The sequence below is a fragment of the Miniopterus natalensis genome, chromosome 11, assembly GCF_054644295.1.
Source record: "Miniopterus natalensis isolate mMinNat1 chromosome 11, mMinNat1.hap1, whole genome shotgun sequence".
Classification (NCBI taxonomy): Eukaryota; Metazoa; Chordata; class Mammalia; order Chiroptera; family Miniopteridae; genus Miniopterus; species Miniopterus natalensis.
The window spans coordinates 35,101,720-35,129,402 of record NC_142091.1 but is presented as its reverse complement, the minus strand read 5'-3'; the positions used below and the strand labels follow the sequence as shown (position 1 = coordinate 35,129,402).

The window sequence follows — 27,683 nt, the reverse complement described above, 5'->3', positions numbered from 1 at the left end:
CAACTAAAGCTCTGCTGTTCTGTGACTCAGGTCAGAGGACCTCTGAGGTTCTGGTGAAGCATCTGGGTGTTTCTGTAAATGAGGGAGACGAGTAAGCTTTTGTAACCACGACCTCAGACTGGGCACGGTGTGATCCAGTGCTGTCCAGCCGCCCTGCAGCCACCCCTCTCCTGACAGCAGAAAGGCAGAAGTGCCAGTTTTGATTCCCACATCAATACCCACACTAAAGTGTGATGAAGAATTAGTGAAAGCAACCCACCTGCAAATATTAAGAGCAATTCTTTCTATGAAGGAGCCTTCCTGCAGAAAGCTAACTCACTGGAAGAGAAAAGCTGTGGAGAGGCGCGCTCAGGAGAACTGAGCCCTCAAGGCCTTTCTCATTTAGTGCATTACTTAGAGTTACAAAGGTGAGCAGCGCAGGAACTGCAAACCTGATCCATACTGACTCCTAATTGTAAGTGCTCCAGGGAGGAGGTGGGAGAGGTGGGTGTCAGCCAGCTAAGCCTTCACTTAACCCAGCAGGAAGGCAATAGATACTGTGTAAAGCTGATCCATCACTTTGCAGCAATTTAAGCAAATACTCTTTAATGACATGGAAGCAACCACCAGAAGAACTAAAAAACAAAAGCAGTTAAATGTGGTTGCCTCAGGGGACGGGGGCTGGGGTTCGGGAAGGGCTTTGCTTTTCACAGGACTTCTGCACTATTTTATTTTCTCATCTTTGGGGAGGCTATCTTTGATTTTAGAGAATGAAAAAAAAAGTCTTGCTCCCCAGGACGCTGTCCTTTGGGGAGTTTGGAAGCGCTCCCAGGTTTCTGCTCAGCTACCTGTCAATCCTGCGGGTTTTGGTGGATAGGATGCAGTGCAAATGGAGAACGGGCTGTTCACGCTAAGTGGGTGAGAGGCGGGCACAGAGTCATCTTTCTAGAAGTGGTGATGAATGTTCAGGAGTGCTCCGTGTTCTTTCAAAATGTACATGTTTTGAAAACAGTTATGATCTAAACAACCCAAATGAAGCTGGGGAAATAGACAGGCATCATAGTTCATTTACAGGAAGAGCGACTGCCAGGTATCACATCTTGGCTAATTGCTTGGAGTCAGGGACCTGGGAAAGCAACTGTAAAGGAAACCCAATCCCAGGGATGGTGTGAAGAGCTTAGATCCAGATGACCCAGGTTCTGTGTCCTATGCCCCACGGTCACCCTCAGGCCGAGAGGCAGAGATAGGATGGAGAGAAGGGGAAGGGTGCCAGGCTGGACTCAGAAGACATGGGTGCTCGCCATGCCCCTGACACTGCTGGGCCGTGGGCGCTGAGCTGCTTATAGATGGCCATGCCCAGAGCAGGGCCACATGGGGAACCCTGGTTAAGGTTGCCTCTCTCGGCTCCAGTCTCTTTACCTGGACACCTGAATTTAAAAATCTCTCTCTCTAGAGTCATTTTGAGGATTAAATGAGTTAATATAGCAAATGTACTGGAATTCTGCAGCTTCCTAATTATCTCCTAGCTTTACCCTCCCCAGGTCACAGCCCCTCAGTGGCTTCCCATTTCCTGGTGTGCTCTGTCCCAATATAATGGGAGCCACAAATGCAAGCTACATGTGATTTAAAATCTTCTAGTAGCCACACTTTTAAAAAGTAGTAAGAAATAAGTGACAATAACTATAACAATATGGTGTACTTTTTTATAAGTATATTCTTTATCTGAAACATAATTTTAACACATGAATCAATATAAGAAATTCACTAATGGGCTATTTTACATTCTTTATGATTTCATACTAAGTCTCCCGCATCACTGTGTATTTTACTGTACATATCCATTCAGATTAGCCGCATTCCAAGTGCTCAGTAGCCACATGGGGCTCTTGGCTATCACAGTGGACTGTGCAGATTCAGACCTTATTTCAGTCCCTCCAGCTGGCCTCACACTCTCCAGCCTCTTCTTACATGCTCCCCTCTGCCTGGAGCATGCCCTCCACCTCACCCCCACAACCTACATTGCTGGGTTAACTTCCCAATCAGGTCACTTTCTCCTGGAAATTCGCCCTGGCCCCTTTAGCCCAGGGTAAGGGCCCCTCCTACATGTTCCCACAGCATTCTGTAGGGGCCCATTAAGACTGTGTTAAATGGGTTATAGCTGCTTGGGTTCCCTGCACGTCATGCTCCATATACACCTGTTTATCACGGAGCCTCCCATGCCTAGGATGTGCCCAGTACATCACAGATGCCTGGTAAATGCATACGCACTTGCTCCCTAAAATGAAGCACCCTCGGGCTCTGGACATAGATCCTCTCAAGGCTGAGCCTAAGAAGCAAAGAAATCCGACTTCCTCTCTCTGCACATCTACCCCCCAAAGAGTACAGACCTTGGAGTCAGGCAGACCTCAGTCCAAATACTCATTCTACCCCTTCACGAATTCATGTCCTGGTCAGGTCCCTTGACCTCTCAGAGCCTCAGTTTCCCCATCTGTAAAATGGGGCTATTAATCCCTACCTTGCATAGTTGTTGCGCAGATTAAACAACTGATGTAAAGTGGGCTAGCACAGCACCCGACTCGTGGTGCATCCTTAACACCTAATTTCATCAAACTGAGATGTCATCAATTACAACTGCATCAGCCATAAGATACATCATAACATTATGAGCCACTGAAAAAAGGAGGAAAAGCCCCAACAACAAACAATGTAGTTAAACTGTGACGTCGCTATGACATGTAAGATGCAGCCCAATCCCAGGATGTTTAAATGCTGAATAATGTATGTTTTTTGTGTTTTTTTTTAGTCCTTACCTGAGGATATTTTTTCCCATTGCTTTTCAGAGAGAGTGGAAGGGAGAGAGAGAGAGAGAGAAACATCGATGTGAGAGAGACACCCCAATTGGTTGCCTCCTGCAGGTACCCTGAATGGGGCCGAGCTTGCAACCGAGGAATTGAACCTGGGACCCTCCAGTCTGGGAGCCAACACACTAACCACTGAGCCAAACCGGCCAAGGTGAATTATGCATGTCTTTAAGAGGACAGCGCTTGATAAATGCTCTCCCCTCCCCCCTGGTGAGTAACCCACCAGCACTTTTAGGTAGGAGATGCTGAACTCTGGTTTGTGTTGAAGATGTGGCTTCCCAGGACTTGGGCTTCCCTGGAAGGTGAAGAATGACTTTACTGAGGCTCCACTATGGACCAGCCATTTTCTTTTCCTATTTTATTTTTTTAACTTTTTAAAATTTATTTTAGAAAGAGGAAGAGGGGGGTGAGGAGAGAGAGAAACATTGATCGGTTGCCTCCTGGATGCACCCTGACCAGGGATTGAACCTCACAACCTAGGTATGTGCCCTGACCTGGAATCGAACCTGCAAGCTTTTGGTGTATGGGATGATACTCTCACCAGCTGAGCCACCTGTCCAGGGCTCTTTACATTATTTTAATTATCCTTCAAAACAATCTTATTTGGTATGCTCCTCAATTTTAAGAGGAAGAAACTGCAGTTCAAGAGGTCACGTTGCCCAGCTAGCACAGGGCAGAGCCTGGACTGGACCAGGGGCCTGTGCCATGAGAAGTCCCTGCTGTCTCCAGTGAGCCAAGCCATTTCTAAAGGCCTGGGCTCCGGAGGCCGATGGGAGCTCCCACAGTCTTGTCAGCAGCATCTTGTTAATGCTCTGTAAAGGCCCTGAGCTCCTCAAAGAAGCTCAAGATCAAACCGCCAGGCATGAGCTTATTAGATTTAATGCCAGGAACAAACCTCACAAACAACAGGTTAAGGAGACCCCTGCCAAGATCTGACAGAGGAGCAGAGCCTCCCTCCCCAGGGGCGGCAGCCTGGCAGAGCCTCGGGTTTGCACAGCTCTGCTAGCTCCAATATCCAGCTGAGGGAAGAAAGCACGCCGGCCTCCTCCCTACAGCATCAGCAAGCTTCGGCAGTCCTCAAGAACACCCAGCTGTGGGGGAGGAGGCATGCTGAAGGGTCCCAGGGACTGAAATGGCCAGTGGGAGGTGAGGGGGGGCGGTCAGGGGTCGCTAGAGAGGAGGCTGTAAGTGTGGGGAAGCCACCTGAAGTCGTAAGTGCCTGAAAGTTCCAGGTCAAATGTAAACACCTAGCTGGTGACAGGAGCAAAGGGCAAAAGGCTAAAAGGCAGAAGGTCCTATAAGCCATGAGGGACCAAATTCTCTCCCAAATTGGTGTGAGGGTCTTCTGCAGGAGGTAGCAGGACTCCTGCTCTGTCAGGCTTGCTGAAGCCGAGAGGACAGATGCTGGTCCTGCAGATTTGAGAGACAGAGGTTTGCTCCTTTAACTCAGTTTCCTTAGAAGCTCAGCCTCTGTCCATGGAGTCTGCTAAATTGGGTCGCTTATGTTCTTACCCAAGAAAGTCTGTACTTAATGAGTTCCTCAGGACTTTCCTTTGTTTCAAGTAGCTCTCTCCATCTCTTTCTACTTTTCCAGCTGAAATCATTGGAAAACAGGTAAGAGAGAAGCTGGTCTGATGAAGTGGAGGGCAGGGCTAACCAGGCCACCTATTGCCCCAGACCTCTCCCCTCCCACTCTCAGCTGAAACCCCAGCACAGGGCAGGACAGAGATTGAAAACCACTGAGCAGGTACTTCCAGCGGTGGCAGCCGATGATTCTGCTATAAGTTAGGGGAAAATAAAAAAGAACATAGAACAGTGGCAGCCTGATGTAGTGGAGAGAGGGCTGGCTTTGGGTCCCTGAGGAAAACAGAATTTTCATCTTAGCTCGGCTGTGAAGTGACCCCCTGCCATGGTTTGGCTTGGGCTCCCTTCTACATCCCACCATTCATTTGCCATGTGACCCTGGCCAGGGTACTTCTCCCTGGGCCTCAGTTTCCTCGATGGAGCTGGGAGAGCTCAGTGACTTCCACACTGTGTTGGAGGGAATCCTAAGCTCTCCCCTCCCCTTCTTCTAGAACACTCCTGCTTTCCTCTACTTTAGACATTTTGGGTCCCTGTAAAATCTCCTTTGAAGACAGGCTTTTGTGGCCAATAAAAGTTTGAAATCCGCCAGACTAAATAATCTCATACATTCGTTCCAGCCCCAACGTTCTCTGATTCTAAAAATTGCCAAGTTGCAACTTATTTGTGGGAAAAAATAATGCTGCAAGAAGTCTCGCGGTGCCGTTTGTGTGAGCGGTGTGCTTGTGTGTGTGTGTGTGTGTGTGTGTGTGTGTGTGTGTGTGTGTGTTTAATCCTTCTACATTTTTTTTTATGCCTCTGCTTCTCAGACACAAACCACATGCAAACATTTCACCTGGAAAGTTGGCTGCTCTCAAGTTATTTATGAGCACAAAGCGCCTGCAGGCAGAGCGGGACAAGCATGTGTCTGTGCCCAGGGCCCGCAATGGGCTTTGCACTCTGCAGGCAGGAGACACTGCTGTCCCCGTGGCTTGCAAACAAGGAAACCAATGGAGAGAAACAGAGCTTCTCCAGGCAGGTCCCCACACACATCCTGGGCTTTCTGATTCTCCTGCTGGCCCTGCCTCTATCCCCCAGGCCTTCCCTGATTCTTGCCTGTCTCTCCAAGATGGAAAAAGAAAGATAAAAATGCAGCCCAGTAACCATTTCAAGACGGCGATGCGATGCTAGAAAGTCTGTGTTGAAGAGGCTGCCGACTTGTAAAATTTCCAAAGGCTCTCTGGGTGAAACTTCCAGACGGAAGCCCATCCAAGTCCACAGCTGTAGACCCAGCCGGAGGGCAAATCAGATTTGAGGCTGGTCTCCCTGGGATATGGGGAATCCTTAGCATCCTGCAGAGACTGGCCTTCTGGTCCAGTCTCAGACTCCAGAAGAGGGGAGTAAATGAAAGGAAAGGCAGGCCGTGAATAAATACAAAATAATTTCTACTTCTCTTTGGATCATGTGGGCTTTATTTGCGGCAGCGAGTTGAGTTCACATGCTTTTCTGATTATAACTTCACTATGCCACCAAAAACTGAGCAGATAAATAGACTGAGAAGCTGAAAGAGATCCTAGAGAGCATCTAGTTCATCTGACCCATTTTAAGGATGGGAAGACTGAGACCCCGTGTGGAAAAGCTCCTTGCTGGGAATCATCTTGCTTTAGGAAAACAATTAGTCTAGCCTCAGGCCACTGGCAATTTTATTCAGCTTCCCAGGCTCGACTTCCCTGCTGTGGCCTTCACTTGGTCACAGAGCATGGGGCTAAGATAGGACATGTGGGGACACAGTACCTGTGTATAGAGGGATCATCAAGCTGCCACGTGTGGTTTCTTTAGGTTGTGTCCTACACTAGGGCAGCCACCATGGAGTCAATGAGACCTCAAACCTGGCTCTCACTCTGCTCGCCCAGCTGTGTGCCCGGTGCAGGGCAGTTGTCTGCCTGGAAGAGGGCGTCTTATTCTGTTTCTCACAGAAGTGCCTCAAGGGCTGGCAGGACTTCCAGGGAGCAGGATGTGTGCACTGGGGAAGACTGGAGCCAGGCCCCAGGATGAATTTATCAGGCAGAGAAAGGGAGAGCAGACACTCTTTGGAGGCGGGATGTGCAAGGGGGCCACTGCTAGGGGTGGATCCGCATCAGAGTTCACACACCTCTCTGCGGGCCTGGGCCCAGCACCTGTGGCACCTGAGCCCCAATCTCAGGCAGCACTGGGGGGACCAGGCCAGGAAAACCCTTAGTGGACAGCATCTTGGAATGAGTTACACACCCTGCCCCTCTGGGCCACCCCACCACCCTGTTCTGTTCACTCTGGTGTGACAGGAACCCTCGGAGACCTCTGTCACTAACAGACTCCTTCCCCATGGCTCTTCTTCCTGCTCCCCAACTTTCTGAGAGGGGAGGAAGCCAACCAATGTAAGGAAGGGGAACCAGCCCAGCTGCTCTGCCTGCCTGGCAGGGTCAGCTGGCAGCAACCACACCTCCCCTCCAACCCCCAACTTCTGCTGCTTTAGGAAAGGGCTGAAGACACAGATTCTAAATATAGACACATCCCCCATCCTCCTGCCCAGCTAATATTAGCCCTTTTTGTGGATTCCACCGACAGCATTAGTCCCTTTTTTTGGCTGTGCTGGTGGGAATTATTCTGCTTACAGTAAGGCGGGCTGAGCCAGCAAAAGACTGGGGACCACACTGAGCCAAATACAGTGAGAGCTCCGCTAACTGGGGGCTGAGCCAGATGATTAATGGGGCTCCTTTCCAACACAAGATTTATGATTCTGTGAATGGGGAGGCTTGGGAAATGGGGGTGGGAGTGGTTCTGGTTAATTGAATTTGTCAGCTTCCAGATGGAGGGGCACTAACATTTGTTGATAATTTACTTTGAGCCAGGGACACTACTAAGGATTTCAAATACTTGATTTCATGGAATCATTACAACAGCCCCATGAGAAGAATAGGTTTGTTATCTTTGTTTTACAGACGAGGGCACCGAGGCTCAGAGAGGTGAAGGGAACTGGCCCTTGACGATCAGCTAGTCAACATGAAGATGAGGTTTGGACCCGGGTCTTGGTAACTCGTGCTGTTGGGTCCATTTGCTTCAATAATGGCAGAAAATCTTCTGAAAATGGAGTTGAGTAAGCTCCTTCTGTATGGTCCACAGTGAGGGTCAGAGAAGCAAAGCACTGAATTGGAGTCAGAGGACTTGAACTCTGGACCTGCCCCTGTCAAACGAACTTGGAATAACTGGTTACGACTCTCTGAGCCTTGGTTTTCCCATCTGGAAAATAGGGGTGCAGCAGGTGAAGGGTCTCCAAAGGCGCTTTAACCTTGACACTTCAAGGCTGAGTTACATTTCTTGGGTGGGTTCCGGTTCTCACCAGCCCAGCCCAGCCCAGAAATGCAACCTGAAAAGAGCATGGTGGGGTGTGAGGTGGGGGCAGAGAAAAAACTGAATGTGTTACTGACCAGGAGGCAACTCGTCTCTACAAAATAAAGGGAATTAGAAAAGCTAATTCTGCCTGAAACAGCATGGTGCAGAAAAGGTCCTCTTGGTTTCTCAAATGCACTCAGAGAAGAGGAAAGGAGAAAGCAAATTTGAGAGACAGTGTGAATGGCCGGTAATAACATGGGGTAAACAGTAGGTATTGATGTCATTCAATTGTTCATTTTCCCATTTTGTTCCAACGAGAATTTAAGGCAGGGGGATTTAGGATCTGGTGATGCTTAAGATGATGGCAACCCCATTCACGCAGAAAGGAGTAAGGTCAGTGCAGAAATACGGAGTTATATGCACTTGTCTCCACGTGGAAATGAGACTGGACAGACACAGGGACTCGTGACTGCCCACTGCATTCCTCCCTGGCAGCTGCAGAGGTGCCCCTTTGTGGGCAGTTAGCCTGATTGTCGGCATTCTGATTACAGGCTCAGGACCACAGACCAGGGCCTGCCTGCAAGCTCCTGAGAACCCCATGGAAGGAATCTCTCTCCAGACTCCAATTGCTGGAGGAGCCTTCCCACCAACAGGAGTCAGAGGAAGTCCCCAGATCCTTACCACTTCATCTCTGTTGTATTTTACTGAAGCTAAACTAACACTGAAATTTCATTTCCAGAGATGTTTCCTGGACCATTTCTACGAGGAAGAAAGCGAGCCACGAAATGGCCCGTGGCGGTCTCTCGGGAATTCTCAGAGCCGGCGGCTCCGGAGTGGTGCTGGGGGTGTGTGTGCCTGTGTACCAGTGACAGGCGGGCGTGGTGACACTGTCACCATCAGGAAATCACAAACAACAGGATTGTTTGAGGTGAGACAGGGGCTCTGTACCCATACAGAAACAGACAGGGCCTAAAGGGAATTCGCACAGGCCTGCCAACATGGCCAGGTCCACACAAACACACGCACGGGGCCCAGAAACGCAGATGCCCCCAACACAGACATGCAGGGGCCAGATGTGCATGCCTGCAGAGTGGACACGTGCACATGCCTCTGCACCCATCGAGCCCCCAGACACACAGGCACACATGTGAAGCTCAGCCCTCTACGCGCCCTTAGGCTTTGGCATTAGGGCCAGGGAGCATGGTCCCTCCAAGCTGAAAGTCCCCCATGTTAGGGGCGCCCTGGCTAGGCACCACTTTGAGAGGATGTCCATTCTGACGATCTCAGGGAACTCCCTACAGTACCAATAGGTTCATTTTCACAGCTCTTTCCTAATCACCTCCTGCCCTGAAGATCTTGGATCGAGGGCACCAGGCAGAAGGTGAGTAACAGATCTAGGGAGTGGAACATCTCAGGGGCAGCAGACAAGATGATGCTGAGGAGAGAAAGGTAGGCAGGGAGACGAAATGTAAGCTTCCTCGGGGTTAAATCTGCTTCTGAACTGTTGCATCCCCAGAGCCCAGCCAGGTGGGAGCGCTCGGCTGTGCTGCACAGACGATCACTTGGCGAACTAACGCAGGGCTGTTTCAGGCGGACCTGACTGGTCTCTCTCTCGCTTCCCCATTGGCCAGAATATCAAGTCCACGTTCCTTATAGCCCAGCCTACAGGGCCCTTCCCAACCAAGCCAGGGCCTGTCTTCCCATCTCAGGTCCCAGCGACCTCCCCCACGTCTGCCCCTCACTCACTGTTCCTGTCCTGTCGAACTTCTCCCCATTTCTCCAGAACACCAGGCCCTTCCAGGTCTGAGGCTTTGTGCAAACTTTCCTCTGCCAGGAACACCCACTGCTTCCTTCTCTGTCCATGAACTCTTTCAAGATGAACATCAGGTACGCCCTCCCTTCCTGGAGCTCTTGTCCATCTTTTCCTTCCCACCCACTCCTCCCGGTCAGAGTCGCTGCAGCCTCCAAAGGGTCCTGGGAAACCTTCCTTCTCCCCTGCATGGCTGCCTCCCCAGGGTGAGCAGCTCTGGCCGGGAGCCCTGCCTCGCTTGTCCCAGAGCTGGGCACCCAGTAAGTGACACTGGAAGGAGACCTAGCAAGGTGGGTACCGTTGCTCCAGGGCCTGGTCCTGGGCTTTATTGAGTCCCTTAGCTAGCCCCTGCCCCCTCTGGGTAGGAACATAAGAAGCAGTGGATGCCAAGTATGGAAACCAGACGGAAGAAGCAATTCTGGGGCACAGATTATACTAAATCTGCTTCCAGGACAGCCACAATCATGTGTGCCCTCCCTCCCCCAGGGCGCATTTGAGGGTATAATTCCCATCTCTCCATGCCCTTGGCCCCCAGCGTGTGGCCCATGCAGCCTCCTTCCCCACTTAACTTTCCCGAAGCTTCTCGGGAGGCCTCTGGGTACAAAACAGCATTAAAGACACATCTCTCCCAGGTTAAACTCTCTAACTCCCCCATGCACAAGAGAGACTGCTCTGCCGTTCAGCTGGAGAAACTGGGGCAGCCAGGCTGGGTCAGTGGATGCAGGAGCTGTGGGCCCTGCCTGCTCCCTTGGGGAGGCCCCACATTCATTAATGCCTGCTTGTCCTACTCAGCAAAATAAACATATAAAATGAGATGATTTAAAATCTTGTTTTCTTTATCGATTTCTTTATATTTCTAAAAGGTCAGAGTCAATTCTTTTTTCAACTGGACAGAAACCCGGAATGAGGAAAGGTGGAAGAGGTAGAAGTAAATTCAGCTGCAGAAACATCTGAGTATTTTTACACACCAGGCGTGGTGTTAGGCTCTGCACACGGAGAGATGAGGGAGACGTGTGCCCAGCCTTCCAGGAGCCCCCAGGTTAGTGGAAAAGCAGAGCTTCTCTGTTCACATTCAGATTCAAAAGGCAATTTTTCAGCACCTTGAATATGCCTGGGATGTCACAGACATCATTCCACTTCCTTCACACAGCAACCCCAGACGGAAGGGATTTTCATTTCTATTTCACAGATGAGGAAGCGGAGGCTCAGAGAGTTAAATGACCTGTCCAGGGTTAAGCAGCCACGGGTTGGACTGCGATTTGAACTCAGGTCTGTGTAGCTCCCAACATTGACCGTCTTACTTCCATAATGACCGGGCACATCTTTGATCTAGCTTTCAGTGGACCTTTTAGAAGATTTTGGAGAACCTTCAAAAATTTTATTTCTCTTCATGGTCACAGCAACCCTAGGAAGTAGACATCAATGTCCCTGTTTTACCAATGAGCAACTGAGACTCAGTGTTATCCACTCTATTTGGAAATGAGACTCAGGACCGGAATTCACGATTTTTGACTCTGAGCTTCTAGTAAGCTGGGAGGACCCTTCCAGGGCCAAGAGAAGACAAGGCCCAAGGGTTAGGGATGCTCAATGCCAAGGTCCTAGGAGATCTGCGTTCCACTCAGGGACAATTCTCCAAGGTCTAAACCTGACCTTTGCTACCAAATCTTGTTTCTTTTTTTTTTTTAAATACTTTTTTTTTCTTTAATAGTTTATTGATTTTTAGAGAAAGGGGAAGGGAGAGGGAGACAGAGAAACACTGATGTTATGCTGCCTCCTGCATGCCCCCAACTGGGGACCGAGCTGGCAACCTGGGCAATGGGCCCTGACCCAGAACGGACACCAGCAACCTTTTGGTGCACGGGATGCCGCCCAACCAACTGAGCCACACTGGCCAGGGCCCAAATCTTGTTTCACTTCTGCCTCTCTGTTACCCTAGGGCTGCTGTTGAAGAAAAGGTCCTGAGTCATTGAAACCTTTACTGTCCCAGGATAAAGTCCAGATTCCTTCAAAAAGCACATAAGACCTTTAAGATCAGCTCCTGGGATCTTTCCAAATCATCTTTCAGTTCTGTTCCTTTGAGCCCCTGTGAATGACTGAATGTGCCCATCGACCCTGCTCTCACTGACCTCCTGGTTGTGCTTGGGCGCGGACAGCCCTGTCCCACAGGCCCACCGGGCACATTCTTCTGCACCTTTCAAACTTCCACATGGACCACATTTCCTCTGATGCTGTTCCCCTGAAATTTCTCCCTCCACATTTCCAGGGTCTTTAATGTCCGTGTTATGGCGATGATCATGCTTGGCAGCAACTGTCTGTTTCGAGTCTGATATTCCCCACCAGGCTGGGTGTTCCTCGGACACAGGGGCTGATATGGATTCCTATGTGAGTGGCCTGACACTTCATGCAGGGCCTGGCATGGAAAAGGTTAATGTGTAACTGCTGAACGAATTCATGAAGTGACTGAGGAACGAGCGAACAATCCTAGTTTGAAAGCTTTCTCCTTTATGAATGTGCAGGGATTGAGCATCACCTTTATTTGTACTGTGATGCAGCAATATGCTACCTCTCAGGTTGCCATCTCGGGCTCTTGGTTCTTGTTCTGAGCAATTTCAGTCAGGAATAGTCTTTCCTTATTTTTACACATTCAAAAGGAAGAAAAACAAACACACAACTCTTTGGGTAACCCAGATGCCCAGCTATTATTAATACTCGAGGAGATTTTTATTTTCTAGGAGGACAGTTCCAGGGGGTAATGTGTGGTAAGCACTGGTCTTTTTGGGAACGTGGTCAAGAGGCCAGTCTATTACCTGTTTCGGAGAAGAAAGTTTCACTCAGTGGAGTAGAGATCCAGACATTTGTGCTAAAATGTTTAAAACTGGAAAAATAAAATAAAGGCAAGACCATGTCTGTCTGTTCCCAGTATTAAGTAAGCTGTGTGGCGTAACAGCAGGAGATTCCCTGTCCTACTCATAGGTGAAATTTCAGGCTTCAACTCAATGTCAAGATTCTGGGTTCAGAAATTCATCCCGTACAAGCACATGATAAGGCATAACTGTCAGCTATTGTAAGCCTTTTCCTCATCACAACTTTTTAAAGTTCTCCAGTAAATAAATAAATAACAAAATAAATAAAGAGGCAAGCTTAACACAAATCCTCCACAAACTTGCAAAACATAAAAAAGGAGGGAACTCTTCCCAGCTCACTTAATGAGGCCAGCATTGCCCTGACACCAAAACCAGCTAAAGGTACCACAAGAAGAAAAACACACACCTGAAGCTACAGATCAATATTCCCTATGAGTATAGACAGAAAAATCCTCAATAAAATACTATTGAACTGCATCCAACAAACATAAAAAGGATTATATACCACGATCAGATGGGGTTTTCCCCAGGAATGCAGGTTGGTTTAACACACTAAAACCAACCAGTATAATGCACCATATTAAGAGAATAAAGGAGAAAAACCTCATGAGCCTATCAATATACACAGAAAAGCATTTGATAAAATCCAACACACTTTCATGACAAAAACACTCAACAAACTACAAATACAAGGAATCCTCAGCTTGACAAAGGCCATTTCTGAAAACCCACAGCTAACACTAGTTTGTGGTGAAAGACTGGAAGCTTAGAAACAAGGTCTGCTCTTACCGCTTCTATTCAACATTGTGAGGGGGGTTCTAACCAGGGAAATTAGACAACAAAAAGGGGGCACGGGAAGCATTCAGATGACAAAAAGGAAGAACTAAAAGTATCTCTACTCATAGATGACAGGACCTGGTCTGTAGAAAACCCTGATGAATCCACCAAAAACTATTAAAAACTAATAAACCAGTTGAGTGAGGTTTCAGGATATAAGATCAATGTTCAAAAATAATTTCGTTTTCTATATACTAGCAGTGAGTAACCCAGAAATGAAATCAAGAAAACAATTTTACTTACAATAGCATCCAAAAGAATAAAATATTTAGGAATAAATTTAAAAAGAAGTACAAAACTTCTTTACACATGCCAGACGTCTTCATGTACTATATATATAATATTGAATACTCTAAAACTATGTAAAGGGAAAGACATCTTACATTTATAGATTGGAATACAATATTGTTTAGATGGCAATACTCCCAAATTGATTTACAGATTCAGTGCATTCCCTATCAAAATCCCAGCTACATTTTTTTTTTTTTTTTAGAAATTGATAAGTGGATCCTAAAATTCATATACAGCTACAATAGACACAACATAGCCAAAACCATCTTGAAAAAAGAGAACAGAGTTGGAGGAGCCACACTTCCCCATTTCAAAACTTACTACGAAGCTACAGTAATCAAGACAGTGTGATACTGGCATCAGGATAGCCATATAAATCAATGGAATAGAAATGAGAGTCCATAAATAAACCTCTGCATTTATGATCAATTGATTTTTTAAAAGAGTACCAAGACAATTCAATGGGAAAGAAGAGTCTTTTCACCAAATAGTGCAGAGACCATTGGATACACACATGCCAAAGAATGAAGTTGGTCCCATACCTCACACAAGATACAAAGATTAACTTAAAGTGAATCACAGATTTGCACGTAAGAACTGATACTATGTAACTCTTAGAAGAAAACATAGGAGTGAGCCTTCGTGACTGTGAATTAGGCAGTGGTTTCTTGGATGTGATACCCAAAACACAAGTGACAAAAGAAAAAACAGATCAACGTGACTTCATCAAAATGAAAAGCTTTTGTGTTTCAAAGAATATTATCAACACAATTCATAGAATGGGGGGAAATATTTGCAAATCATATATTAAACAAGTGACTTGTATCACATATGTATATCTTATATCTCTCCCACACATACATACACATACATATGTACATGGAGAGAGAGAGAACTCTTATAACTCAACAATAAAAAGAAAATCCAATTAAGAAATGGGCAAAGGACTTGAACAGACATTTCTTTGAAGAAAAAAATAAAAAATGGGCAATAAGTGCATGTAAAGGTGCTGAATATCATCAGTCATTAGGGAAATACAAATCAAAGCCACAATGAGATATCCCTTATCTAAAAATGTCCACAAGAATGGTTAAAATAAAAGAGTCAATAAAATGTGTTGGAAAGGATGTGGAAAAATGGGAAACTTCATATACCTCTGGTGGGATTGTAAAATGGTGCAGCTACTCTTGAAAACAGACTGGAAGTTCCTGAAAATGTTAATCATAGAGTTATCATATGACCTAGCAATATCACTCCTAAGTTTATACTCAAAAGAATGAAAAACATATGTCCACACAAAGACTTGTACACAAGTGTTCACAGCAGCATTATTCCTAACAGCTAAAAAGTATAAGTAACCCAAGTACCCATCCACTGAGGAGTGATAAACAGAATGTGTTGTGTGTATTATTCAGCCATAAAAAGGAGCAAAATACTGACACATACTGCAACACGGATAAATCTTGATAACATGCTAAGTGCAAGAAATTAGACACAAAGCCAACATACTATACGATTCTGTTTATATAAAATGTCCAGAATAGGCAAATCCATAGAGAGAGAAAGTAGATGAGTGGCTGTCAGAGGCTGCGGACGGTAGGGAATGAGGGGGAGTGGGTGTTAATGAGTATGGAGTTTGGAGTAATGAAATGCTCTAAAATGGGATAGTGGTGATGGGTGCACAACTCTGTCCCCATACTAAAAAACACTGAATTGTACAATTTTAAAAAGGGTCCATTTTATGGCATGTGAACCAAATCTCAACGATGCTGTTATAAAAACATGTAAGAAAGAGACTGTAGGGAATGTGGAAGAGTGCAAACAGCTGACTTGCTAGAAGTGGTGAGATGGAAGTTGGTTTTATTTTTCCCTGTTATTGCAGTTGGTGCAATGAAATGTGAAAAAAAGAGAAGGAGAGTATGGAAGACGAGCAGTAGCTTTGGAGTCCAGGGCTCTGAGGAGGTCATCCCTTACTCTGCTGTGTGCTCTTGAGTAGGTGGGTTTGCCTCTCTGGGCCTCAATTTACTTTTCTTGGGAGTGGGAATACTATCAGCCGCCATAGGGCTGCGGGTGGATATCACGAGGACCTACCCACATACCCAGAGCAGATAAACAGTAGATACCTGCAGTGCTCATTTCCTTTTGTCCTTTATTTATTCAAATAATGATGGGCCTCTGTGACATACTGGGGATAGAGAGGAATGAAGATGGGACCTTGTTCTTAAAGTCTTGGGGTTCAGTAAAGAAGACAGGCACACCCATTCCTAAAACAAGTTCATTGGGAAGGCTCGTAGTAAACACAGTCACAAACTGCTTGTTGAGCAAGCTACCGCCCAGACCAGACATACTTGGGAACTCCTACTGAGAGCTACTGGTGAAGGGGCCAGTCCACGAAATGAAAACTCACAGAAGAAAGAATCCATCACCACAATCCATCGGGCACCCTCCGGCAGGCGCCCACGCGTGCAATCACAGGCAGCCCCCGAGCGCGCCGGCAGGCGAGCACTGCCGCCCGGCTGTATAAGGGGGAGGACGGGGCCTCGGAGGGTCCAGGGAGTGCTCTGCTTTCATAAAGCAGCTCCAGGGGAAGGACCCTTTTCACGCTGTCGTAGCCGCCTCTTCTGCAGAGCAATCAGAGGCTACATCCCGCCAGGAAGAAAAATGGGGTGGAGGGGTCCTCTCCAAGTCAGGGCTGGTAGGAGCTCCCCCCGTGGGGCCCGGTGAGAAAGCGTGCCGGATGGAGACCCTAGACCCTCCTCACCCCTGGGTGATCCCACAAAGGACTTACTGCACTCCTGGAGGAAATACCCATGGTCGGTAGGTCAGCAATGTCTAGTAAACACTTCTCCACTGAGCTAAGTAATGAACTGGGGGTGGGGATGCAAAACATGTTATTTACAGAGTGCCTGCTGTGTGCAGGGCGTTGTCCAAGGTGCTTCCCAACAGCAAGCGCTTAAGGCGTGACAGTGGCCGTTTTCTACACGGACACTGAGGCAACACTGAGGACCAGAGAGGCTCTGACAAGGCGACACAGGAAATCTGTATTAGAGACAGAAGTGAGGACTCAAATCAGCCTCCCTTTTCACTCACCTCGAGGACTCTAAATTACTCTCCGTGCGAAGAGCCAGAGCGTCAAAGGCCGAGGGCAGAACCAACTTACTGTGAGAGCTCAGAAGCCTCCCGGCGTCTGGAGGCTGTAGAGCTCTGTCTTCCATTTACACAACACTGAAGAGTCACCAGCTCACATCACAAGGTGAGGGGTGGGACGCTGGTGTTATTGTCCATCCCCAACAGCTTAGCTTCCTATCTGGCACAGAATAGGTGCCTCAACAGGTGTATTTAACAACAGCCTAAGTGACCCTTGGTTTTGATGGAACTGACTCCCAGCTAAAGGTAGAAGACCTCCCTTTACCAAATGCATCTTCCCTGAAGAAAAAGGGTGACAGAGCGGAGCACAGGCATTCTGCACAGAGGCCTAGGTGGGTCTCCAATGATGCTGCCAGACTTCTGGCAGCTGGCCAGGTAGTCTGAACAAAGTCTCATTCATCAAGAGCCATAACAAGGCCATTGGTTGGCTCCAGTGTTAGCCCTAGCCCATTGACTCTGAGAGCGAGTCTGTGATCCCAGAGGCTCCTCGCCATTGGAACATCTCTGGATTTAAATGAATGGATAGCTGGTAGGCCCAAGGCGACAGAAAACACCAACTCTGCTCTCAGGTCTGCCACCGCAATAAAACCAGGGCTTCTGCCCTGGTGGCAGTGGGGAACACAGACAAATCACCACGCCCCAATTGGCCACGTGGGCTGGTGACATTCGGGTAGCTCTGCAGCCCTCGGATGGATGAAAAAGCACAGACAGCACTTTTCGAAAACAGCAGAAGCGGTTTAGTTCTGCGCAGCAGTGGTCTGCAGGCTGCTCGCTGGGCAATGTGCCTGTGCTTAGATGCAGGTGGTAGGGGGCAGTGGCTTCCGGTTCTGCACAAGAGAAGGCTTGCAAGCAGGAGTAAAATTCAAAATATTTAGCCCTTGATATGGCACAGGCGACAACCAATCAGAACAGACACAATGGCCAATGAGCACAGGTGTGGCTTTAAACAAACAGCACTACCATGGGAGCATGTCCCAGCCAAACACCAGTCTCGGCGACAAGGAAGCCCAATGTGCAATCGAGGAGGAGAGGCTCAGCAAGGTGGGAGCCCAAGAGCCAACAGAGGACTGTCTGTCTATCTCCAAAGGAAGTCCCAGAGAGAATTCCACTAAACCTCCAGGGCGCCACAGAGCACAGTTTAAAAACCACTGCTGGGAGGGAAAACGTAAGTGCCTTCAAGGTCCAGCTTCAAGGCCCAGGATTGCCACTCCCTTCGGGGTGCACAGGGCCAGCCTCCAGAAGAGCAAAGCCCCAAGTCCCCCCAAAGACATGTCCAGGAATGTTCTCATATGTCACCATGCTGTCAATCTGCATACTTTCCCCTCAGGTAAGGAGTGTTCATTTGTGGTCTCCTAAAGCAGTTGTTTCTGCTCTAGCATTTAGACGAAGGCACCAGCACACCTCACTGGAGAACACAGCCCAGGTTCACGGGAAGTGAGACCAGCCCCATCGGGAGCCAGCAGTTAGAATCCTAGTCCTGCCCAGGCAGCCCCCACAGCTGCTCGAAGCCCCTCTCTTTCCCAGTTCAGATCTGCCTCTCTGTTGCTTAATTTTCACTAAAAGCACATGCTCCTGCTATCCTTTGGACAAAGTCATAAGGAGTCAATTATCTTGTGGCAATGAAGCTGGAGCACCATTTCTTTGTCTTGCGTAAGATGGAGCTCCGCATGATGAAACCAGTCATTGGTCCTTGAGGTCTTGTGGGAAGATAGCAGAAGGAAAGGCCCTCCCTTGAGAACAATGCACCAAGACTTTCCCTTTGCCTGGCCTCACCCACCCATCGGTCTGTGGAAACAGACTTGCCAAGCCCAAGAAATTCCCCCAGAAATATCAGTGAAACAACTTCACTACTATTACCCACAGAGCTAAAAGATTGTCCTGCTTGACACTGACTTTGCCCCAACTTTTGTCTTATAAACTGGGTCTCCTCTCCAGGAAGGATGCCCTTTTCTTGTTAATTCTGTTAGTGACTCCTTCTGTCTTTCATGCACGACTATGGCCTCCCAGCCTTCTCCAGCTTCCTTCCTTTTGGATGGAAACCTCACACAGCCCTGGGTAAGCAGGCACTGGATTTGAGTGATAGCTGCACAGGAATTCACTGGAGGAACCATGGGCATCACTGTAGCTATGAACATCCGGGCAGGGCAGGGCATCGCAATCGAATACCAAACTCTCATACCAGTCAGCTGGGATTCCATTCCCAGTCCTGTCACTTACCAGCTGGGTACGCTGGGGAGTTACTCAAAACTCTTCAAGCCTCTATGGTGTAAGATAGTTATAAGAGTAGCTATCTTACAGGGTTAAAAACTTAAACAAAATAATACATATAAAGCGCTTAGTGTTTTGCCTGGTACATAGTCAGGGATCAGTAATTAGCCTTTATTAATGTTACTGCTAATCATTCAAACATTTGTTCATTAGTTGCTATAAACCCCATACCCTGCTAGGGGCTGGGGCGTCCAGTTTCTGCCTCAAGGACCTCACCATCCAGTGGGAGAGGACCACAGAAGAACCAACACCCAGGGTGCCATATGGTAGGTACTTTATTAATGATTACCTTAAAAGGAACTATGGCAAGCCATTGTGTGCTACTTGCTTTATAGAGGTCAAGAGCATAAGCTTTCTAGTCCAAACACCTGGGTTCAAATCCAGGCATTTTCACTGAATAATTATGTCCTCTGAGGCACGATAACCTCTTTGAAACTATGGAGTATGATAACTTCCTTGAAACTTAGTTAGCGCATCTGAAAAATGGATATAAAAATTAGAAAATAATACACCTAAGATGTTACCATGGTGCCTTGCACATAGTAGGGCTTAATAAATGTCTTTAAAGCAGTGACTAAGGGTGTTTGGAGAACCGATGCTGGTGGCTCCTGTCCCCAGCCCTGGACAGTCTGAGCAGGTCTCAAGGTCAAGGCAGCCTGCCCACCTGGGACGTCTCAGCACCGTGATGCTGAGCAGCCTATCTGGTTTGTCGCCAGTTCTGAGCCAACGACTGGAGCCATGGGGACTAGAGGCTGTCCACTCCACTGGAGTCGCTGGCAAGATCTAGGCAGGCCCTCCAGGACCAAGGCACAGAGAAACTGAGTTGGTGGTGCGGTGAGAGGCCAGGCTAGGACTTAAACGCAGACCTGCTATATTCTACAGGGCATGAGGATCACACCTGGGGCAGTGTGCTGCCTGGAGGCAGCGGCGTCTGTGTAGACCACCAACACTGGCTGCCCGCTCCTGTACACTCGGCCCCGTGCCGGGTACCCCCATGCTGGGGCGAACCGGGACGACGCAGGCAGAACTCCACGTCTCACGAATGCATGACCCTGAGAAGGAACCATGCAGATCAGAACACACCGGCCACAGAACTGAGCCAGTGCACAGAGAAGAGCCGAACTGCACAAACCCAGGCCTGTTTACATGAGGGAACGTTCTCGTCGCGCCGCCTGATAAGCCTGCTGCTAAAGGCCCAGCTTCCTGCCCCGGGTGCCTCGCTCCAGCTCTGGAAAGATAATCGCTCTGGGAACCAGCTTCCTTAGCAGACCTGGCAGGATGCTTTCAGTACAGAGTGAAACCTGCCTTTCAGCAGAGCCTCTCCTCCTCCCGTGCTGGACAAGGGGAAACCCAATCCATAAAGGAAAGGGTTTGCACACACACAGTCCTGCAGGGTGTCGGTGGCTGTAAGTGACCCTTGGGGAAAGGAAGGAGCCCCAGATCTCTCAGCTCTGAGCACCACCCGAACAAAGACCCTAAAGTTTCCTGCTGGGACAACACGAGACACAGGACACTCAGATTCCAGGCACGCCCGCAGCTATCATCTGTCAGTGCTGACACCGGCCCTGTCTGTGTCCAGGTCCAAGTGGGGAGATCAGACAAGCTCCATGTAGGGGCAGGGGCAGGGGAGGGCAGGAAGGGGAGAAGGGGCTTTGGAGAGACCAGTAGGAAAAGGAGGAGTTTTTATCTGACCCCAAAGAACAGGGCAAGGGAGAGCTGTGTGATCCAAGCCGGGATGAAAGGATGGCTGGCTTCCCCTTGTAATCAAAGAGTTTAATGATGCTTATTAAAAGCCCATTTCTGGGTCCTATTGAAAAATTACACCCGTAAGTGTTTTCTTTTTTTCATAAGAATTGCTTCATAGAGATTAAACACACACACACAGAGACACACACACACACACACACGTACATGCTCCCCAACCACCCCACGTCCCACACATGCACACACACATTCCCCCAAAATCCCACACATCCCACACATGGAGGTACATTATCACGGATGGCCACATTCACACCACGCGTAATACTGCAAAACAGAACACCAGGCCCAGTCTCTGAGGTTGTTCAGACCCTTTGAAGTTCCAGACTTTGAGGGAGCCCAAGAGCTTCTGGCTCAAGCAGTTGTCATCCCTACAAACAGCACAGCCTCTAATCCGTATCATTCTCTGCGTCTTGCCTGAGGCCAGGCAACTCTGCTCCAGCAGAAGCTACCGGGATCACTAAGCTCTGGTGGAACACAGCAGTGCAGTAGGATCACTGCAGACGGGGTTGTGCATCCAGCCCTGGGGCAGTTTCTTTCTGATGTGCTGAATCCTAGCCCCCAGGGGTGGTGGTAACCCTGGGCTTGGGCCTCAGGGCATGTTTTCCTCTGGTTATCAGCTTACCTACAGCCCAAGGCTGCCTCCACTCTCCTGCAGAGAAGACATTGCTTTCTAGAATAATCCATCAGACACAGGAGAGTACCCCTGGCAGGAAAGGATTCCTCCACAGGTATGGGGGCTGTTCTGGCACTGAGCGCCCCAACATTTACGCACTGCTAAGGATTAGAGCCTCTAAAACGCCTGCTCAAGTGCTGAAACCATCAGGTGAAACAGTTGCTGTTATCAGAAACAAATGCTTTGGAGTCAGTACATCTGGATTTCAAGGTCAACTCTAACCCTTCCTCACTATGTGGCCTTGATCAACTCTCTAAGCCATACTTCTCGCCTCTGCAAAATGGCAACTTAGCATAGTTTTCTCCAGACCAGGCAGAGAAAGACAAACATCACATGATCTCGCTTATATGTGGAATCTAAAGAACTTAATAAACTGATGAGCAGAATAGATTCAATGACATGGAAGCATAGATGAGACTGATGAATGTCAGAGGGATGGAGGAGGGCGGGTGGGTGGAGGGGGAGAGAGTAACCAAAGGATTTATATGCATATATGCACAACCCAAGGACACGGACAATGGTGGGGAGAGGGACGGGGGGATGGGGGGACGGGGTGGAATGGGTCATTGGGGAGAAAAAGGGATATCTATAATATTTTAAACAAAACAAAACAAAATGGCAACAACTTCTTTCATCTTATGAAGTTTTGGGGAAGATCACAAAATGTCCTACAGATTGTAAACGCCAAAGCAGATGTTAACAATTCTCACGATGAGACAATAATGAAGAAATGGAAGAGCTCATCCATTGAGCAATAAGTGCCTCAAGGGCAAAGCCTGTGTAGTATTTAACTTGTTATCCCCCATGCCTGGCACAGAGTCTGGCACCAAATACTCTGGGGGGAAAGTTTGAAAGAAAGAATGAAAAATGAGTGGCACCATGAGTTAAGTGGCTCGCTAAGGGTCACAGAGCAGCTTTTGGTAGGACTGGAACCCAGATCTCCTGACCCCCTAGTCTAGGGCTTTTTGTTCTAGGCACACTGAACAGTTGGGTCTATTTAAGGTTCAATGATGTCACTCTAGGCACGTGGGCCAGGTCTGAATGAGCTCTACCATTCTCAGGGAAAGATCTGATCTGGGCCAGGCAATGCCTAAGAGGCCTTCACAAACTCACCTGTTAAACATTCCAACTCGCAGTGGGAACAAACAGAAATTGCAAATGCAGATGATACCCAAATGCCTCAAAACAACTCATCTTACTTCCTGACTTGAATTGCACACATCAGAAAAGTCACAAGATCGAGACAATGGGCCTGCAGAGATTGGGGACCAGACCTGTATTTTGTTTCAGGCTCACTTTCAGCATTATCACTTACCTGCTGACCGAGTGTTGCAGAGATCACTAACCCTCTCTGGGTCTCAATTTTTCCATCTGCAAAACAAGAAGACAATTACAATTAATCCCTGGAGACCAGTGGACTCAAATGCATCATAGATTTACACCTAATATTGGTTACCAACTACTTAGGATTCCAGGTAAATGGGGAAATTGCTAATGGTCAGGGATTAGAAGGGAATTATTTCAAAAATGAAGTGTGCTAATCAAAATTGAAGTGTGCTGATTAATAGTTATGTGACAAACATCGTGCCAATGGTGCCCAGCTCTGGATACGGAAAACTCGGCCTCACAGTCATTCTGGCACTCATTTTTATTTTTCATAGATGTCAAAATGCAAAACACCATTAAGTACCAGGAGGACTGAGCAAAGACAAATATCACTCCCTGTACATATTCACATCTAACATTCTGGGGTATTTTTCCGATTTTTTTCTTCCGCACATAGTCTTTATCATTTTTCAGAGGGGGGCGATGAAGGTGCGCTATACTAAAAAGCACCCTGTCGGTCGCGATTCCCCTCCCTGCTCCAGTGCTATGCCTGTGTTACTGTCTCTGTTGCCTGTGTTACTAGCTCATCTTTATTCCCATGCCTCTGTCAGTTTCCCTAAGACTTTTCAGGTCCCCGGCAGGCACTGTGCACACTTCAGCCCGGGGAGGAGCATGTGACTTCGGGAGCCCTCAGCTGGTCTTTCCCCAATAGGGGTTCAGTTACCTCATCTGGAAAATAAGGAAACCAGACTGGCCAGTTGGAGAGATCACTTTTAACTTAAAAGGGAAGGCTAAGAAAAAGGGAAGGAAACTCATCTATTTGAGTCCCTACTATGTGACTGCTAATGAGCCAACAATATTTACAGACATTATCTCATGATCCCCATAACCACCCTGGGAGATATTACAAATGAGAAAGCTGCCACTCACTGAGTTTCGGCCACCCATCCAAGGCCTGCTGTGGTCATTTTGGAAGCATTTTTACAATTTTCACATATTGATGTCTTACCTCTGCTATCATTTAATTTTTTCCAAATCAATTCATTTTGCTTAGCTTTATTTTTAACGGATGTTTTTAAAGTTTCTGCAGCTCTTTATTTGTCTCCTACTTCTCTCTATACTCCAATGAAAGGTAACCTTTCCACTAAGATAGATTCTATAATTGCAAAATGGTTCCTAACATATTTAAAGAAATTTTTAATCACAGTTATTCTATGCAAAACGACCTATGAAATCATACATATATATTTTTTAATACTCGTTAAAATAAATAACTTTTGAAACTTAAATGTTCATCCCTACACCACCCTGCACCCAGCGGTGTCCCTATTTTCTCTTGGAAAGACTGGTCTCGGGTCCCTCACTATGCTGCAGCCGGATCTTATAACCAAAGTCCATCATGTTTCAAAGCTGAAACAGCAAAATCCCATAGCGCTTACTGTATGTTCAGAAAGTTGCCAGAGGTCACACAGCTAATAACTGAAGGAGCTGGGACGCGGGCCCACTTGCCCGCTTCTGACCCTGCGCTCTGTGAGTGCACCTGGTTTCCCTTCCAGCCCTCATCACACTGCACTTTTGCAATTCCGTGGCATCAGGCCACCAATTAAGCTCTGTTTCCCAATCAAGGCAGGTCATTCTGTTCTGTCAGGTCATCGGGCTTTCCACACAGTAAGTAGATCGTATCAATGCATATTTAAGTTCCCAAAAGGGCACTTTGGTAAGAAGCCGCATAATTACTAGAACCAAGAATAGAAAATGTGAAGTAAAAGGGATTCTTTAGTCAAAGATCCAAGATAGTAACCAAGGAACTAGAAAGGGCTGATAGCATAGTATCCAGGAATGCCATTGCCACTGCCCATGAGTATAAAATCCCAACCAGGTCAGAGCATTTGGAGAAAGTGGCAAAGTGACTGCACTGCACATTGGTCGAAGCTGCTGTTCAGTATCTTTCTAGAGCTCTAAGTTACCCTTTCTTGTCATCTGGTTTAAAATCAATTGGCACGAATTTTTTATGACCAGAGAGCAAACATATTGAAAGGCCTGCAAAACTGGCTCAGGCTTTCTCTCTGTGGAGGTCTCCATATCTCCCTGAATATGTGCAGAAACAGAAAGACTAAACAAACAGAAACCTGGTTATTCATACTCCGTCCAATGACACCTCTTCCAGGAAGCCTTCTCCAGCAACCAGAGTCAGCATTTGTCACACCCAACCTTTAATTACACACTTTCATTACAGTTTTTTGTTCTAGTGCAGTTACTATCTTCTCTTCTTTTATTATTTTTTTCAACTTACCCAAGTACATTAAATACAGTAAAAACTCACCTACCCACTCACAATATGACTTTAGATATATTTCCTTCTAAATATTCTTGTATAAATACCCCCGCAGACATTCACAAACATACACATCCAGATACTTTACAAAATGGGATTATACTATACACACTAACTTTAATCTATCTTTAAATGGTTACACAGATGCACAATTAATCCCCTACTAATGAACATGTAGGTTGTTTCCAATTTTTCTCCACTGATAAAGATACTCCAATATTTGTGTACATATATCCTTGTGTGGCTATTTGGCTACGTACTTGTACTATACAGCTTAACGTTTAACTGCCTCCACAAAAGGCTGTATCATTTTCAGTTTCCACCAGCAATATACGGACACCCCAGTTCCTCATGCTCTCATCAATGTCAGGTGTTAGCAGGCCTCTTCCCTCCCTCCCTCCCTCCCTCCCTCCCTCCCTCCCTCCCTCCCTCCCTCCCTCCCTCCCTCCCTCCCTCCCTCCCTCCCTCCCTCCCTTCCTTCCTTTGTCAATGTGATGGGTAAATGGAGCCTAGATATTCTAATCTCCTTGTTTTGAATATCAGTGGAACACCTTTTACTTATGGTTTCCGGCCATTTGCATTACCTCTTTTGGGAACTTCAAGTTCACTGTCCCTTCCCCATTTCTCAGTCAGGAGTTAATTTCTTTCTTGTTTGGTACACAGGGTTTGCCATTTGTCTTTTGCCTTGATTATTGCTTTTAGTTTTCCTCCGGCATGTTTAATCACAGTGAATGGCACCACCGTTTCACAGCAGCCACACCAGAAACCAACTCCCTAGACTTCTCTCCAAATGTCACAACCCACAGCCAACAAGCCACCGAGTCCTCTCCGTCCCACCTCCTAAGCGGACCTCACTTCTGTTCACGTGCCCCGTCTCCACTGCACAGCCACCATCCTCTCACCCGGGCCGCGGCGCATCCTAACTGGCCTCCCACACCCTCTTCTCCAATTTCCTCCAATTCCTCTCCAAAGTTCTCTTCTCCAATTTTCTCTCCACATCCTCTTTTCCAATTCTCCCACCACCCAGAAGCTAGAGGGATTTTTATAAATGCAAATTGGATCATCTCCCCCGCCTAAAACCCTTTAACAGCCTCCTGTTCCACAGAAGATCACACCCAAAGTCCACGGTGACCGTCCCTGTGCCTTAAAGGCTGCGTCTAGCACCCAGTGTCTGCACTGCTTGGGTCTCTGCACACGCCCACCTCCCCTTTAGTCTCTGTGCCGGGCCACACTGGCTTCCTTTCGGGTCCTCAGGCGGCTCTTACTTCTTCCAGGCTCAGGGTCCTGGGCGTGCTGTGCCCTCCCCGTGGCAAGCTGTTCGCTCTCCTCTCTGCTGGCTAATCCAGATCCACGCGCCAGTCCTCTGGGCTTCATCACCATCTCCTCAGAGAGGCCCTGCAGCCCTGACCAGTGAGCTTCTCTGGCTGCTCACTGGAGCGGGCACACCTCGCAGCTGTAACTAAGCACTGCTCGGCGTTTGTTTCATGAGTGCCATGCTGCCAGCTCCATGAGGGCAGGACGTGGCACTGGCCAGCACTGCCTGCTCAGAGCTCTGCATGGCGCATGGCACATGGCACATGGCACATAGAGGTACTCAGCAAACACTCACTGAATTGATTTCTTTCTCAAATTAAAATAATTTAAATGACCTATTTCAAGGACCAAGCACTGGACTCTAGGTCTTAAGAATAAATGAATGTGGGTCACCATACAGAAAGCACATGAGGTGGAAAACCAGGCCTGCGTTTAAGGGCACAGTCTCTGGTTTAATTAACCTAATCATGAAGCACTGTCGCATATCTTTCCATGTGAAAAACTAAAAGCCTCAGCTTTGATCACTACAAGGTCACTAGAGTGGAAGCATCGAAAGGGCAAGAGCAATGTCCTGTGCTTTTCTATAGCTCCCTCCTCTCTTCACTCTGTGCTTTGCGAACATTCAATGAATGTCTCTTAAATGGACTTAATTTCATGTCAAATTATATGGCAATTACATCTAATTCATTGCTTTCTCTACTATCTAACATTTTAAAATAAATCTGCATTATCTGGCATTAGTGACTTGATGGTTTTCCCCTCTGTAGATCAATATCTACATTTATGATTATTTCCTCTTAGGTTATTTTCCTGAATTAAAAAACAGAGTCTCAGCTCTCCTGCAGCAACATCTCTGCCCTGCTTGCTGAGTATTTCTGCTCTTCAAATCAGCATTCAGTGCACTGGATTTAGTGAAACTGTATTCCTTCTCCTTTCCCAGGGTGTTTCTGGGACGGAAGCCAGAGATCAGGCCAGGGTGTGGAGCCACCATTCCCTTGGCTTAATTTGGACTCTTCTCCAGCTAACATGGAGCAGTTCCTTGGACAACAATGTTCAGTTGTATATAAGGTGTTCATGGACTTACTTTGGTCAACCCTGGACATGAACGTACTGGGGCAGGGGGTGGAGGGAAATCATCAGATCAGGGATTTCCTGAGGCTTAGAAGAATAAATGCTTCTCTCCTGCCCTAGAGGAGACTGGGTTTCAGTAGCAAAGACAAGACCAGGGCCATAAATAGTCTTGGTCCTGCCCCTGTCTGAAGCATCATGGTATGTAACTTCCAGT

General features: G+C 47.5%; 1 protein-coding gene across 1 annotated transcript in view; it reads right to left on the bottom strand.

Moving 5' to 3' along the window:
- TENM4 (teneurin transmembrane protein 4) overlaps positions 1–27,683 on the bottom strand; it is a 660,554-nt gene that overhangs the window by 498,992 nt on the left and 133,879 nt on the right. Inside the window, 1 exon segment of the mRNA XM_087821630.1 lies at positions 22,739–22,794. The gene's annotated coding sequence lies outside the window, so the exon portion shown is untranslated.